This window comes from Strix aluco, unplaced genomic scaffold (assembly GCF_031877795.1).
Source record: "Strix aluco isolate bStrAlu1 unplaced genomic scaffold, bStrAlu1.hap1 H_2, whole genome shotgun sequence".
Classification (NCBI taxonomy): Eukaryota; Metazoa; Chordata; class Aves; order Strigiformes; family Strigidae; genus Strix; species Strix aluco.
Window position 1 is genome coordinate 927,488 of NW_027436667.1, and position 12,499 is coordinate 939,986.

At 46.2% G+C, this 12,499-nt stretch overlaps 1 pseudogene; it reads left to right on the forward strand.

Annotated features, from left to right (window-relative positions):
- Positions 1-6,946: 6,946 nt before the first annotated feature.
- LOC141919160 (uncharacterized) lies at positions 6,947-8,536 on the forward strand (annotated as a pseudogene).
- Positions 8,537-12,499: the final 3,963 nt, after the last annotated feature.

Here is a 12,499-nt window from a genome sequence, read left to right on the forward strand (position 1 = left end):
TCAAAGCACAGTGGAAAAGTACATTTACAGGTGAAAGCAGCAGGTTTGAGATCTTTTCTTTCATCTCTTCTTTCTGGCTAGTAAGGACCAAGCTCCATGGTGCCTGTGTCCCTGCTTGGGTGCCTCTGCCATGGTGTTGCTGAAGAGATCCCCTGGATCGTGAGGTAAAGAGAATAAATTTGCTCTTTGCATATCATCTGTGGTTTTGTGGTTGTTCCTGCATCCTACTTGTGTTGGCTCACACATCTGGTGTAGTTGGAAGGATTCAGGAACAGCCATACCATGGCTAAAAAAGAATTCAGGGACTGGGGAGGCCATGATGGTGACTCTTCTTATTCCAGGATGTTCCAGTACTAAGAACTAGAACCCCATGGCTGCTCTCCTAGCTAAAGTGGCTCTGCTGGAAGCCTGGTCTAAAATAGATAATGGGGCAATGGTTACCCTCCAGGCAGTTGCAACAGCTATATATGGATTACCATGGAAAGCAGCATTGGATTCTTCCCAGAAGTTAGCGGGGAGCCTGGGATGGTTATTAGTTACCGGTCTTAGAGCTCTTGACCAGGATTTTGTTCCATTACAGAGTAAAGTGAGAGACTTGGAAAAAGAAGTCGGGGATTTACGAGATGCAAGGGTGATCACACAAGAATTAATTACTACTCAAGCGGAGTGGTGCTATGAGCTGCAAAATAATGTAGAGCGGTTGGCAGCACCTATCGTTGGTAAACAAAGGGATGCATATGAGTAAAGTAAAGTTTGTAATGTCCTGAGTCTGTGCTCTCACCACAAAATGGTCATGGGATCCTGAGGAATGAGATGAAAATATTCAGAGTGAGTCTTCAGACTCTGAGATTGAGTTTGAATTTGATCCAGACTTAAAAGGCAGGGAGGCGGTGGAAGTATGACCGCTTATACAAATGATGAGGCAGCAGCAACAAGCGGATGGTGGAGTGCAGGTCACATGTACTTACACTACGAAGAAGTTAAAGGAATTTTTAGAGATCTATCCTCAAAGGAGAGCGGAAGGCATACTGGCATGGATTTTGTGAGCTTGGGATAGCGGAGCTTCATATATTCATTTATTAGTGGCTGAAAAATATTTATTAAGCCCCGTAGCCAATAATGATCAGATCTGACGGGTGTATGCTCTGCTGTGGAATATCAGAGGTCCTGATGGGCGAGATATTTTTGTACCTACACTGCATCAGTGGTTGTGTGTCACAGTTTTAACAACACATGCTGAACCTGCTGAATTAGCATGGCCCCTTGGAAGCTGATGTACCATGGAAGAAGGTATTAATTTGCTATGGCAGATGGGCATGGCTCATACGTTAGTTGTGGGATCCAATCCCAACAATGTAGCAGTAACGAGAACTATCAAAATGCAGTTTTTGAGAGGAACACCTGCCTCACTAAAATCCTTACTGACAAAAGCTATGGGTAACATAGGCATCCTAGAAATACCTTGAGGGAAACTGGGGCTGTTATTTTGGAGCCATCTGTTCAGGTGGTGAATAAATGAAAGTCGGTGAAACCAATAAGAGCCACAGCATGGGTGCCAAGAAGATAAATGTGGAATGATCTTGTACAAACTGGTATCCCACGATCAGAAATAAATGAGATCATGACATCAGAAATGTTTTGCGGATGGCAAAGTCTAGCACTTATGCAAAAAAGCCGTCCACCCCCAACCCTACCTTCTGCTTGTGTCCACCTTCTGCCCTGCCTGTCACCTCGATGCAAGACACCACTTGGCAAATGCCAAAACAGCAGAAATGAAGGTTTGGCGGGTCCCCTGAAATTGCTGCCACTGCAGCCTCTTACCTTGAGGGAGACGGACACCTTCATGTTCCTTTAACTATAAAGTGGCGCTCTGGAGGGATTTTACATGTGTTTGCTCTGGTGGATATGGGGGCTGAGGTTACTCTGTTGCACAGCAATATTGAGAATAAAAACACCACATCACAGATTTGTTGATGGGGGGGGGGGGGGGGAAATTCAACCCCTGTCCTCCAAGCTAAGTTTGCTTTAATGATAGGGAATGCCACACAGTTTGCCATGATGGTGTTAATTGCCCCAGTTAACAAATATATCTTGGCTATTGATGTGCTGGCATGATGAACAGTTGAAGCTTTAAACAGCCCCTTCTGCTTCCAGACTGCACAAGCAGGATTTGCTATTTGATCTATAACTGACTCGCATGGATTCCCAAAGTGGGACCCTGTTGTGCTGCCCGCGCCTGTCAAGATGGTAACTGTAAAACAGTATTGTATTCGGGGTGGGGGGGAGGAAAAAATCACTCAAACCATTCAGGTGCTTCAACAAGTGGGAATTGTCAGAGAAACTATGACTGCTTTTACTAATCTTATTTGGTCCATTTGTAAACCAGATGGAACTTGGAGAATGACTGTAGATTATAGAGAACTGAATAAAGCTACAGTGACATGGTTACTCTTATAGAAAAAAAATCAGCAAAAATTTACAACCCTGGAATGCGGTAATAGAACTTGCTAATGATTCCTTTTCAATAGCCATTGCTTCAGAAAGCCAAGACCACTTTGCCTTTACCTGGCAACAAAAGCAATATACTTCCCAAGCATTGCCTCAGGGATACAAACACAGCCCCTCCATTTGCCACCAAATGACAGCAGCTGATCTAGCACTATGGCCTGGTACCATGACTGTTTACCATTATATTGATGATTTATTGATTATATCAGAGTCACAACAAGAAATTGAAGCAGCCGCTGAATTGGTAAAAGTGCATTTACAGGACCAAGGCTGGGCAATTAATCCAAAGAAAACACAGGGCTCTAGTACTGCTGTACAAATCTGGGGAATAGTTTGGTGTGGACAAATTAACAATTACCAACTATGGTACAGCAAACAGTTCATCAGTCCCCTGTGCCAACCACACTAAAACAGTCACAGACTTCAGGGGGATTTTTAGGGTACTGGAGGACTTTTACCCACATCTGGTGGTATTAATGCGCCCTCTGCAGACACTAACTAAAAAGAGGATTGTTTGGCAGTGGACCAAGCAACAGCAAGAAGCCTTTGATGCCTGCAAAAATTTTTTGATTCAGCATGCACAATCATACACAAGGACATCCTTTTGAATTAGAAGTAGCAATTCTAGATGATACAGTCTCATGGGGATTGTGGCAGATGACTGGGCTAAAAAATCAGAAAGAACCTATTAGCCTAGACATGAAGATTCCTGTAATAACTCCTGAGAATACTGTATGGTTTTGTACCCCAACTTCTGCTCTTGTTTTATATCCTTTGTTAATATTACATTCTCAAGTTCTTGCATTTTAGGTCTCTTTGATGCCGCTACCTTATCTAGAGGAGATAGCATTGGAATGGTATTAATGGTGTCGTGACCCCAACATTGAATTGAAGTTCAATCAGAAAAAGCGCCGTAGCTCTCCAATCTGTGTGGACAATTACCCCACACCAGGTTATCAAACCCAGAGTAATGTTAACTGAAGGAGTTGGAACAATGGCGTACATACTACTGGAAGGAGATGACATTCTGTTTTCCTCCCCTATCACAGGTTGGCTCATCGTGCTTTATAGTCTTCTACTACAAGCACATACCTTGGACACATTCCCACGAGAGCAGCATGTACAGGCTTAGATTTGGTTGGCCTTTAATGGAACTGACTCATCTGCCTTTTATATTACAGAATCACAGAATCACAATCTTCTAGGTTGGAAAAGACCTTGAAGATCATCCAGTCCAACCATTGACCTAACACTGACAGTTCCCAACTACACCATATCCCTAAGCGCTAAGTAAACCTTACTCTTAAATACCTCCAGGAATGGGGACTCCACCACCTCCCTGGGCAGCCCATTCCAATGCCTAACAACCCGTTCTGTAAAGAAATACTTCCTAATATCTAGTCTAAACCTTCCCTGGCATAACTTGAGGATATTACCTCTTGTCCTATCGCTTATTACTTGGTTCAAGAGACTCATCCCCAGTTCTCTACAGTCTCCTTTCAGGTAGTTGCAGAGGGCGATGAGGTCTCCCCTCAGCCTCCTCTTCTCCAGAATAAACAACCACACGTGCCTCAGACGCTCCTTGTACGACATGCGCTCCAGACCCTTCACCAGCTTCGTTGCCCTTCTTTGGACACACTCAAGTCATTCAATGTCGTTTTTGTAGTGAGGGGCCCAAAACTGAACACAGTAATTGAGGTGCGGCCTCACCAGTGCCGAGTACAGCGGCAAGATCACTTCCCTGTCCCTGCTGGCCACACTATTTCTGATGCAAGCCAGGATGCCATTGGCCACCTGGACACACTGCTGGCTCATGTTCAGCCGGCTGTCAATCAACACCCCCAGGTCCCTCTCTGACTGGCAGCTTTCCAGCCACTGCTCCCCAAGCCTGTAGCGCTGCTGGGGGTTGTTGTGACCAAAGTGCAGCACCTGGCATTTGGCCTTATTGAAGCTCATACAGTTGTCCTTAGCCCATCACTCCAGCCTGTCCAAATCCCTCTGCAGAGCCTCCCTACCCTCGAGCAGATCAACACTCCCACCCAACTTGGTGTCATCTGCAAACTGACTGAGGGGGCACTTGATCCCCTCATCTAGATCATCAATAAAGATGTGAAACACGAGTGGCCCCAAAACCGAGCCCTGGGGGACACCACTTGTGACCAGCCGCCAACCGGATTTAACTCCGTTCACCACAACTCTTTGGGCCTGGCCATCCAGCCAGTTTTTTACCCAGCGAAGCGTGTGCCCATCCAAGCCACGAGTAGTCAGTTTCGTCAGGAGAATGCTGTGGGAAATGGTGTCAAAGGCCTTACTGAAGTCAAGGTAGACAACATCCACAGCCTTTCCCTCATCCAATAAGCGGGTCGCCCTGTCATAGAAGGAGATCAGGTTTGTCAGGCAAGACCTGCCTTTCATAAACCCATGCTGACTAGGCCTGATCCCCTGGTTGTCCATTATATGACTTTTAATGGCACTCGAGATGACCTGCTCCATGACCTTCCCTGGCACCGAGGTCAGACTGACAAGTCTATAGTTTCCTGGATCATCCTTCCTGCCTTTCTTGTAGATGGGTGTCACATTTGCCACCCTCCAATCCAATAGGACCTCCCCAGTTAGCCATGACTTCCGGTAAATCATGGACAGCAGCTTGGCGAGCACATCTGCCAACTCCCTCAGCACCCTTGGGTGTAACCCATCTGGTCCCACAGACCTGTGTGCATCCAAGTGGTGTAACAGGTCTCTGACCACCTCCTCTTCAACTGTGCTGATGTCATTCTGCTTCCCCTCCCGATCTCCCAGCTCATGAGGCTGGGTGTCCAGGGAACAGCCAGTTCCACTGCTAAAGACTGAGGCAAAGTAGGCGTTGAGCACCTCAGCCTTTTCCTCATCATTAGTTAAGGATGTTAAGGGAACCTTAACAACCGCAGATCTTTTGACAATTAATACTTCTCATTGCTATTTTTTTCTGAGTAGGTAATGGCTGTATGCCAATGAATATCACAAAATTGATTGACAGTGGACTATTTCCTCCTTCTACAACATAAACACTGCCTCAGTTTTGATGGTATATGTTGTTTCAACATCACTGATGGATCAGTCAGCATAGATGACAACATTCAACATCCCCAGGACTTAATGCATCAAATGAAACAATCTACTGATGGGGTCTTTTTGACTGTGCTGTTTAACTCTCTGAAAGGATGAATGGGACACTCATTCCAAAAGCCTTATTGTAGAGATATATTTATTCTTTTATTTCTTCTTTTCCTTTCTCTATTCTATGTGTGTTTACTGTGTCCCTCTAGAGCATTCTGTGCTACACCCCGCAAACCCAAATTAACGTCTCCAACTTCACCAGGCCCAGCAGAAGTTGCTTGACTGAGGGGGTGGAACGGGGGAATAAAACAGAAGATCAGAGAGGAGGATTGTAAAGCAGCAGGCCTGTGTAAGGAACTGTGTTAGACTTTGCTTGTCTCAACATTGCTGTTGCACCACCACCACTTCCTGGCCTCGGCACCCTGTTGCCATGGAGGAGTACGTTCTGAAGGAGACAAAGGGTCCCCGACGAAACCACGACATCCGCCCGAAGCTAAATCGGGGTGAGGAAGATGTGCGGGTTGGCACGACCAGCGTGAGCACCTGGGCATCCGCGCATGGAGGACCACGGGACCATGGGCCCCATGATCGGGGTAAGACGTGCAGGCTGGCACGAAATGGGCGGACTCTTTGGAAAGGTTGAGGGGACTGGACAATAAAAGGACTGCGTACTCCTCCCTCGGTGTGCACCCTTTTTCGACGCTGGTTACTTGGAGCTGGGACCTCAGCGGAGCTTGGAGCTTGGAGCATCATCATCTGCACCAAGCCCGAGCCAACGGAGCATCACTGGATCCCTGGTGGTGGTGGTGGTAATTAGCTGCATCTCTACCGTTTTCTTGCTTAGGGATTCTGACTTTCCCCTTCTTTTCCTCTCTGTCCTATCGCTATTACAGCATTTATTTGTTACAGCAAATAAAGTTCACAAGGTTATACAGCATCTGACCTCGTTTGTGTCTTAATCTCGCTCTTGGGATCGTTTAAGAACCTTCCCCGATATCGGATCGGGACAGTTTAAATTGGTGTCACGGACAGGATCCCTTGAGACGAGAGTACTGTACTAACTTGCTGTGTTGGATGCAAACCTCTCAGGATGAAATAACCCCCTTTGTGTTACATTAAGTTGTGACCTCCTGAGAGTGAACAGGGGGAAGAGTGGACAGTGATATTGCATTTGTGTTTGGGTTAGGTGTGACCTCCTGAGACTGAACAGGGGATACTTGCATACCCAGGTGTGGCCCTCTCAGGACGATAATCCCGTTTGCATTGGTTTTGTGTTAAATTCAGATCTGGTCTCCAGAGAGAGAAACGGGGAAATTTGACATTAAGGTGTGACCCTCTCAGGATGATAATCCCCTTTGGATTAGGAAAAAGAAAAAGAATGGCCGTCCTGAAGGCAGCCGATGTTTGTGATGATGTGCCCTCAGGGGCTGAAGGAATAGATAAACTATATGATCTTTTGGAAGCTCACCGGTCTCGTCTCTCAGTCCAGGGACTAGATTGGACGAAAAACCATTGGTTTCAACCACAGAGTGTGGTGGATAGGATAAGGGTTTTGCAGAAGGAAGCTAAGGTTAAGAAGGGAAAAGGAAAAGCTATAATTTGTGCAGTGTTAGGAGCGAGTCTGGCAGCTGAGGTGGAAGAGAAAAAGCAGAAGTTGTATCAAACTGATATTGTAATAGACTCCCTGCAGACGGTCATACAGACCCTGCAGAATCAATTGAGAGAAACCAAAGAATTACTGGAGAGGAAAGGGGTCAAAATATAATATTGAAGGACGAGATGAGGGAACAACTCTTGGCGGAGACGGATACACTGGTGGAGGCAGAGGTGAAGCTTCTGGAGAAGGGGATACGGCAAATTTATCCCCAAGGGGATTTGCAAAAGGCAAAAGAAACCATAGAAAGCCACCCCCCCCCCCCATATGTATCCGCTGATTAAAACAGAGTATGTGTATGAGGAAGACAGCGATAACCGTCCTCAGGTTATCACCAAAGAAGTCCCATTTACATCAACCGAATTGGCAAAGCTGAGAAAAGATTTTGCAAGGACTACGAAAGAATCAGAGACAGAGTATGTGTGGAGAGTGTCTTTGTCAGGAGGGGATGGAATCTTGTTGTCAGAGAAAGAAGCAGAAGGATATTGGGGTCCAGGTGTGTTTTTAACTACTGGTGACTGCCGAGCCCCGTGGTCATTGACTCAGAGAGCTGCGTACTGGGCTGGAGGGCTGAACCCCTTGGAGAGGGGAGATCCCCTTACCATAACAGGTACGGTGGATCAGTTAGTGGGAAGTGTGCAAAAGGCAACCTGTCTGCAGCTGATGCATGATCGGGAGCTCAAGCCTAAGCAAGGCTCCCCGATGATGATGCCTGTGAACCCAGAGAGGATGACTCCCCTGATACGAGGACTTCCTGACTCCGTGAAACCCATTGGCATTCAGTTGCAAGGGAAGATTCAAAATACCCCCAATGCAGAAAGAATGATGGCCACTCTGGAGGGGATAGTGACCCCTGACCACTGATGGCCAGGGAGAAAAGTATGGACATGGGGAGAGGTAGCCCAGGAATTGATTCATTTTGGGAGAAAATATGGCCCAGTTGGTGGATCGTCCCAAAGAACTGAAACCAGGTTCGTGCGGGCTGCAGAGCAAATTAGTGGGCGACAATCATCCATGAGGAAGGGCCAAGGCTTGGGATCACCCCAATGTCAGAATTCTGGGAGAGAGAGGTCCTTAATTCGACAGGGACTGTGACAACTAGGGCTTCAGAAAGGCGTTCCCCGGGACTTGATGGATGGACTCCCGACTCAAAAATTAAAACAACTTGTGCAGAACTGGTCAGGACAAAGGGTCACTTCCAAACCAACCCCTAGTGCCCCACCTTTGATAGACCTTGGGGAGGAAGCGACTGGAGAAAAGAAGGTGGCGGGAAACTAGACCCTCTGCCCCCCGAAGGTGAGGGGGGAGGCGGAGGATGGATGTTTGTAAGACAACTCACCTGCAACACAAAAGGGGATTTACTGATTACTGTCGCTGTAGGACCAAAGAAAAAGACCAGTAACATTCCTGATTGATACTGGGGCACAAATTACCGCGCTAACGCGGACTGAAGCAGAACAGTGTGGAATCTCCATCCCATCTAGAAATCTAATTGTCTTAAATGCCCTGGGAAAAACACAGTCAGTACCTATGGCTCCAGTGACACTTTGGTTACCTGGAGAAGAAAGCCCTGTTAACACTATGGTGGCCATAGGATCTTTCCAGATGAATCTTTTAGGTATAGATGTTTTGAAGGGTAGACAGTGGTGAGACGCCCAGGGGAACTCATGGTCTTTTAGTGTCCCCCAGATCAGGCAATTGGCCAAAACATTGGAAACAGAAATGCGTTTATTGCAAGCGGCACCTACCCTACCTCCCTCCAAACTGACAAATGTTAAACCCTACCCATTGCCTCTAGGAGCAGGGGAGGGAATTACACCAGTTCTGGAAGATTTGAAAAAACAAGGGGTTGTGGTCCCCACTCACTCTCCCTTCAACTCTCCAGGATGGCCGGTCCAAAAACCAAATGGCAAATGGAGATTGACAATAGACTATAGGAGGCTCAATGCCAACACAGGTTCACTAACAGCTGCTGTACCAAACATTGCTGAATTGATAGCAACCATTCAGGAACAATCCCACCCTGTCATGGCAACAATTGATGTCAAAGATATGTTTTTTAAGGTCCCTTTACAACCTGAGGACCAGGATCGCTTTGCCTTCACCTGGGAAGGACAACAGTATACTTTTACATGACTCCCTCAAGGATACAAGCACTCCCCCACGCTGGCTCACCATGCTCTAGCGCAAGAGTTAGAAACAATCCCCAGAAAAGCAGAGGTAAAGATTTATCAATACATAGATGATGTACTCATAGGAAGGAGTCAGGTAGAAGAAGTTAGAGAAACTCAAAAAGATATCGTTACCCATGTAGAAAATATAGGGTTGACAATTCCACGTGAGAAAATACAGACCCCTTCAAGTGAGGTAAAATTTTTAGGAATCTGGTGGAAGGGAGGCATGACGTGTATCCCACCGGATACTCTCTCCTCTCTCGATCAGATCAAGATGCCAGAGTCAAAGAAAGACTTACAGCCTTTAGGGTTGCTTGTGTTTTGGAGGAAACAGATACCTGATTTTTCAATTATTGCTAGGTCCTTGTATGACTTATTGAGAAAGAGAGCTCAGTGGGAGTGGACTCAGGTCCATGATGAGGCTTTACAGCTGTTGGTGTTTGAAGCGAGTGCCTACCAAGCCCTGGGTCCAATTCACCCAACAGATCCGGTTCAAACTGAATGGGGGTTGGCCAAGACTGGACTGTCCATCCATTTGTGGCAAAAGGGTCCAGAGGGTCCTGTTAGGCCCATTGTTTTTTATTCTTATAGCTTTAAAGATGCTGAAAAAAGGTATACAACTTGGGAAAAAGACCTGTTCGTAGTTAGCCTAGCTCTGAGAGAAGCCAAACGCACCATCCGGCAACAACCTTTAGTTCTCAGAGGCCCATTTAAAGTGATCAAAGCAGTTTTGACAGGAACTCCACCCCCTGACGGGGTGGCCCAGAGAGACTCTGTTCGAAAATTTTATGCACAAATAGAACACTATTGTGAAATCTTTTCTGTAACTGAAGGAGCCACAAAGGTGCTAAATATACAAGATGAAGTAAACCCAGATAGGGAAACACCCGAGCTTTTGTCTGTAATACAAGTAGCTCCTCTATTTTCTGGACAATTGCAAAATGTCTGGTTTACGGATGCCTCGTCAAAGCGAGAGGGGAAAATTTGGAAATACCGAGCTGTGGCACTTCAGGTAGACACCAAGGAACAGATCATTACCGAAGGAGAAGGTAGTGCACAAGTGGGAGAACTAGTTGCTGTGTGGAGCGTTTTCCAACAGGAGGCTCAATCTGCTTCTTCTGTCTGTATCTATACTGACTCTTACGCTGTGTTTAAAGGTTGCACTGAATGGCTTCCATTCTGGGAACAAAATGGATGGGAGGTCAATAGAATACCTGTATGGCAAAAGGGAAAATGGCAGGATATCCTTACCATTGCCAGACAAGGGAAATTTGCAGTAGCATGGGTAGCATCTCATCAGCAGGATGATACCCCAGTGAGCCGCTGGAATGCTGAGGTGGATGAACTAGCCCGGCTGGCTCCCCTACAAAGCACCCAGATAGCAGAAGATTGGGAAAGTCTGTTGGAATGGCTACATGTAAAACGGAGACATTCAGGAATTAAGGACCTCTATTGTGAGGCACAAGCCCGAGGGTGGCCAGTTACCCCGGGAAGAATGTAAAACTTGTATATCTTCCTGTGAGCAATGCCATGTCTGTCTGGACAGACACCCTCTGGAGAGTGACCCCCTGCACTTAAGAGAGGGAAAAGGCCTATGGGAGGCCTGGCAGATTGATTACATCGGTCCCTTTCGAAAATCAGAAGGAAAGCACTATATACTGGTAGGTGTGGAGATAGTATCTGGACTAGTGCAAGCTAAAGCATGTGCCAAGGCGACAGGAGAAAACACAGTAAAAGCCCTGAAAGAATGGTTTGGAATTTTCCCCAAACCACAGTCAATCCAATCAGACAATGGCTCACATTTCACAGCCGAAGTGGTCCAAGAGTGGGCAGCCCAGGAGGGAATTTCGTGGGTGTTTCATACTCCGTATTACCCACAAGCAAATGGAATTGTGGAAAGAACAAATGGTCTACTAAAACGCTTCCTCAAACCACATAAGCCAGGATGGGCTGAGCGAGTGTGGAATGCAGTGACCAGCATCCACAGTCGCTGGGGAGTAAATGGATGCCCAAAGATCACAGCATTCTGTCCAAAACCTCCAACAATTATGCCAGCCCCACATGGCCCTGATCACCCTAGCAATCCATCTCATTTTCCAGGACAACCTGTCTTGGTTGAGCTTCCCACAGTGGGCAAAGTGCGACTGGTGTTGGACACGCCCCTTAACAAATACACCTGGAAGGCAAAAGATGGCTGTGGAAAAACTCATAGGATTCACACTAGATGGATTGTTCCCTCTTTCTAACCCAAGAAGCGAATTTGGGTTTTGTTTCATTTTCAGGAGGAAGCAAGCGACACAGACGCACCCACAGGAGTGAAGCAGACGCAGATTTTAATGTAATTTGGTTAAGATGTGTATGTTAATTTTTGCTATATTATTTGGGGATTTACCTATAAAACTGAAGGGAAGCCAGTTACCCCACCTTTACCCAAACCATATAACCCCCTTGAGGATAATGAATTTGTTTTGTTAGCAAAGACTGTAAGTCAAACCTTTAATCTAAGTCACTGTTGGGTTTGTGGAGCACCTCTAGGATTATCAAGCTGGCCGTGGGCTTCTGTACCACTTTCCCCATCACAGATTGTAAGCAACTACAGCGACACTGGAAATACTACCTGGGATGATAGTGGAACATGGCCAGTCCAGTTCTCTAATAAAGGGTAAATTTTGCTTGAATCGTACTCAGGAAGGAGGAGTTGATGTGGGGGAAAGTAAGTGTCAATGGACACTCACACATAAATTGGTTAACAAAGATAGAGGTATTTATATATGGTTGTGGCTTAATGAACAAGGACGCAGCAAAGGATTCAAAGGGTTTTGGTCAAACAAAAATGAAACCGAATATGCCAAATTACAAGGAAACAACTTTTATAATCAAACTTGTGAGTGGAAAAACGACACTGGGTCCTGGTATTGTACCATCCGGATAAATAATCACCTGAATGAGGTTTTCAGCCCTTTGGGAAGTAAAAACACAACTTATTTTCAAACCCCAAGGACTGCAGATGGACCATTTGCCAAAGGTACAAAAGCCAAAAAGGGCCATTATTGGATATGTGGACATA